Raw genomic sequence first — 5,519 nt, forward strand, 5'->3', positions numbered from 1 at the left:
TTTATTTTATTCCATGGCTCTGTATTGCAATGATCACGTGCTTATGAATTTGAGTTCCATTGCACACACTGTACATGACGTGTCTACCAAAAGACTGTCCATATGAGCTTACAGTGCTCTATTAATTTGAGACATGTAAAAAAAAAAATCTTCTTTTTGGCTCTGTTTAGATTTCATTTGCAATCAAAATTATGTCAATACAAGTTTTTGTGAATTGACATCTTTGTGAATATTTGTTTACTTCTTATTGTAAAAGGAGAGCTGACAATGTCTCTTCATGATACTAGGATTTATGTTTTCCTGTGGAGTATGCTATTGGTGTCTGTCACATTACCAAACAGGTGTCAATGAAAGTCAAGGATGCAATCCTGGGGTTTAAAAATAAGAGACTGACAAAATCGTAGGCTTACCAAAATCAACAGTTTGGAACATAATAAAAAATAAAAGCCCTGGTGAGCTCAGCAATCAGAAACAAGCTTTAACGGGTGTGAAATGGCTAGTCAGTTAGATGCGATTGGCGTAGATAGCATTTAAATCAGTTGCTCTGAGATTTTCCAGTAGTTGTTTCACTTACTCAGGGGTTAAAGCTTTTGCGGGGCCATGGTAACGATGCTTCGTGGATGACAGTCTTTTTTTGTGTCCAGAGGTTTGCTGGTTTGTGCACAGCATGGGGAGGTCGCAGCGAAACACTTACATAGGCATGAATAAGTCAGCCACTACCATCTGCAGAAGATTTCACCAGCAGAACTACAGTCTTCATTTGAAGGTGCTAATCTGACATTATTTGCTGACCAAAATGCATACTGCGAGATGAGTTGTAGCAGCATGTTAAAATCAACATCTTAAAAACTCCCTGAAATTCCATGTATGTACAATCCTCATGTTGTTCCCTAATTGATTTTGATTATGCGCTCTAACAATGGCCTTGCAAAACAATAGAAAGGTCAATAATGTTAGGATAAAATGGGGAAATCATGTAAAAATGTAGAAATTAAAAACAATATAGTAAAGCAAAAGCTCTGAAACAGTGACCTGATCAGCACATGGTAAGGAATGCAGGTCCCTACACCTCCTTTGAAACGTCACCTAGACATTCATTGAATTGATGATGGTGACCCAGTGGGCACCACAGAGTAGTGTGTGACTGGATGTTGCTGTAAAACTGCTTACTAAAGCAGTCTCACATAAAGAATTACATAGGCAGTGCTCATAAGGTACTATAATACCATTTAATCTTAGGCCCCTTGATCTTAGACCCCTTTTTAGAGTATTTAATGTTCACCAAAGAGCCATGTTGTTAGGGAACCATCTGTACTTTTTGCTGCTAGTGGATAACTGGCCTCCAACATTAAAATGTTGCATAGGTTTCTGTGCTCGTTAGATTGACATTTCTATATTTGCCATGAAGAGTTGTACATAGAATATATCTCTCATAGGTATTTAGTCTGATTCCCTTCAGTTTTTACTGGTAGTAACAGCAGGAGCCCATTAATAGCGAAGTATTTCAGTTTGAAATACAAAAAAGCAAAAGACCCATCAAACATATAAAATACATTAGAGGTGCTTGTCGAGATATATTTAAACCTATGTGCTTTTAAAAACATTTAGATTCTTCAGGGAAATTGAAGACGTTTTCTATGCTCCCCTTGATGGTGAATATTTTACAGACACAGGGTTGGGTCTTGAATTATGTGTCACATCTGAGAAAGGAGGCTGGAGGCAAAATGCATGAGCTTCTAAAGGGCATAGTATGTATTAACCCAAACTGAAACAAAACGGTAACTCTGTAAATGGGACACAGCCCAGACTCTGCTTAGCATAACTCAGGGGAATGAAAACAATAGAGGGCAAGGCCCAAACTAAGGTAAGGTCCGGAATACTGCAGCTCCGAGGCAGCGTGACCGCAAAAATAAACGACAAGGGAGATGGGGAACAGAGGCACTTAATTGACTAATGGGAGCCAGGTGTGAAATAATGGTACAAGACAGTCCGGGGTGCGTTTCACGAAGGGTGTGCTTTTGAAGAACAATGGTTACTAGAAGGCAGGCAATGTTGACTGGTGCAGAGCAGCTGGTGAAGGCTGAACTGTACTGGGGGGGGAACTGTGACATTATGAGTGGATTTTGAAATCAGTGTGATTTCTGTTTTAGTGCTTATAGTCCATGGAAATCCATTACAGAATATGTAGATGTTTAAAATCAGTCCTGCCTGAGACTAGTAACTGACCAAACAACATTGTTGTTTACAACATTGTGAATCTTTGGAAAGTCTTTCTTTAAATTAATTGGTAGATTTAACCACTAATTAATCGTAAAACATCTAAGTATTATAGGGGGCCTTCATTTACTGGTCAGTGATCAAGCTGGCTCATAAACAACTAGGGTGACTTTTCATAACGGAACAGCAGTATTGTATCTTGATTAACTCTCCATGTTCTCGAATACATTTTCATGGTGATGAAATCTGCACAGGCATTTAGTCTTGCAGAGATTTTCCTATGAACTCCAATTTGAAGCAGTTTTAAGTCATTTTAACTATCCCAGTGAGGCAACAAGCATCACACAAGCATGCATTTAGGCTACATGTTAACACCAAGAACAGTTTGCAACAACAGTATTGCATTTATATGTGGCTGTTTTGAGATATGTATACAACATCAAGGAACTGTACACTCATGAAAAGATTCATGAAGCCAAGACAGTTGGGAGCAGTATCCGTGGTAACCATACTTACTGGCAGCAAAAAAGATGAATAGATTTAAAAGGGAATGAAGCAAATAGCTGATGGTTGCCACCCATAAAATGTTACTTCAGCTGCAAAAAAAGGCACAAATGTCTTATGTAACTGCCTGTGAGTGCACTGAAGATTGGAACCAGGGGCCAGAGTGCTCAAACACTTTTGGATGCTCTGAGCACAACCCCATAACTGAGAACCAACATAAAAGTGGCTGGCAAAATTCTAATAAGTGCCTTTCACAACTTCAGTTATATGCTGAGAAGACAGACATAATGTGTTATTATGAAATAAATAAATGTTAATATTCTTTTAAGGAACGAACTGATGTTAGTTTTGAAAGATATTTATCTAACCAATTCACAAGGTGTTTGTAAAAATGATAATGTTCTATAACACAATGGTCCAAAGTAGTAATTTTTACATTATGTGCAAATGTTATTGCAAGAGAGGGAGCAGCCACATACACAACTGTTTCTTCAGCATAAAAAGGGAAGAGAAATTATATAACACATATAATTAATGTACTGAGTGAAAAATAAAAGACCCAAAATTTAAACCTGGGGAACAAATTGGTGGACATACAGAAATTAAGATTAATCCCCATCCTTTAGAGTGACCTCTTTTAAGATGTGAAAAGTATGTTTTACATTGATTATTTTGTATCCAAATAATAAAATAAAACAGTAAGAGCAACAGGCTCTTCAAAAATCTCTTTGAAGATATTGTACTTCCACGCCTACCTCAAATGAAAGAGAAATATCTGTTACTGGAAAACTATACAAGAGTATTCATGGGGGAACAACCTGATGTTAACAGACAATAATTATTGCTTAGTCATGTCAAAGGGGTTAAAAAAAATACACACGAAAAACAACATGGCCTGGTGTGGAAATATATAATAGCCTATTCAATTGCATTTATGATGTTGCATTTTGGAATCATTTAGACAGAGCACAACATTAGCAAATCTGGTTGCACTGACAATCAATTTTAATTCAATATAACTTCTGCCATACAGTTTTCTGTACATTACCTTGGAATAATGGGCAATGCAAAGCCTAGGTAATGTACAGAACCAAGGTGCTCATCCCATTTATACCACAGTGCACAAACAACCTAAGCAAACATTTACTAGTATAAATTCTTGTTCACGTTTATATTCACATGATTTTTAATGAATTCATGTTTTTTCATGTTTTAGTTGCAACTAAAAATCATGAATTCATTAATAAATAAGGGAAACTTAATTTGTGCCAGAATATGTTTGCTTTTGTTTTAGTCTGCAGTGTGAGTGGGATAAAAACATCCATGAACTAATTCTAGATATAGTGGTTTTGTGCTCTTTTACATCATGACAAGTCATCCTGTATATCAGACATTTTTGTACATTCTACTGTCCAGTACCAGGAATTTATCTGCAGTCTAGAACTAATTTTAGCCAATTAGCAACAAGTATTCAACAATACTGAGGTACTACAAATTATTATATTGGACTCAAGTTTCCAGGTAGACCAAAAATAAAAGCATAAATATTGAGCCATTGACTCAGATTAAACTGTTCAAGGAATAAATACATGTCTCAGGGCCAGTTTTGCAGACACAGATTAAATCCAAGAACAAAAGAAAATAAGCTCGATGTAGATTTTCCATTAACTGTCATTTTTGTCATGGATCTGTGTCTATGAAACCAGCAATCAATGTAGATGGTTGCAAACACAATTCCTTACAACTTTTTGAATACAGTCCAGACCATAGTTCTATCACAAAAAGGCTATCATACATACTAAACTGTACCAGTAATAGGAATAGGGTTATATACAAAGGTATCTAATACATTTTGAAAGGTTTGGATTATAGGGATCTGCATAAGCACAGTAAAGGCACAGTAAAGGAAAGCAGTGTTAGTGTCTGGAGTTAGCCATCTAATTAACTATTGAGCAGTCATACAGTTTAAGGGTGGAAGCCTGTTGGTCCGAGAGCCCAAGCTGAAGTTGGCTGACGTTTTTGATGATTCTCTGGACCTTACTCTGAACCAAGATATCTGAATGATATCTGAACATTGTTCTATAGAAATATAATGCCTTGCAAAAGTATTAAAACTCCTGACCAATTCTCACATACTATATCTGAACTGCAAATGGTAAATGGGAATATTTTCCATGATTATATTTTTCTTTTTTGGACAAAAAATTTGTTGAATATATTTGTGATAAAAAAAAAAGAAATATGTTGCTTGCTAAATTATTGAACACTCACACATTAATATTTGGTAGAACCACCTTTCACTTCAATAACAAGTATGTTGTTCTTGAGCCACTCCAGTGTTATTTTGGCCTTATGCTGGTGATTATCATCCTGTTGATCAGATTTTTTGTGGACTGAAGCAGGTTCTCTTGCAGGTTTGCTTTGAGTGATGGCCAAAACTCTCATGATTTCTGGCAAACTCCAGATGTGCTGTCAGATAGTACTTTGTTACTATCAACTCTTCAGTACTCCACTGCCCTTTATTCTTAGACTAGATACTGTATCCTTAAACTAGGGTCTCAGTTTGGTGCGTTTTGTGTTTGATGTGATAAATGTTCACAGTACCGTACACTGTAAAGGCCTTTGAGCCTCTAACTGGCTGGTCAGTCAGATGGAAACTTCAGATGTGCCACCTTGTGGTGACATTTGTAGAGCCGTTCTTCCTCATATATTGTGTACTGTATAAACAATTGCTAACATCATATCAACTCATTTTGATGTGCTATTTTTGATCTGAATCATCTGAACATATGCAAACG

The sequence above is a fragment of the Esox lucius genome, chromosome 13, assembly GCF_011004845.1.
Source record: "Esox lucius isolate fEsoLuc1 chromosome 13, fEsoLuc1.pri, whole genome shotgun sequence".
Taxonomy (NCBI): Eukaryota; Metazoa; Chordata; class Actinopteri; order Esociformes; family Esocidae; genus Esox; species Esox lucius.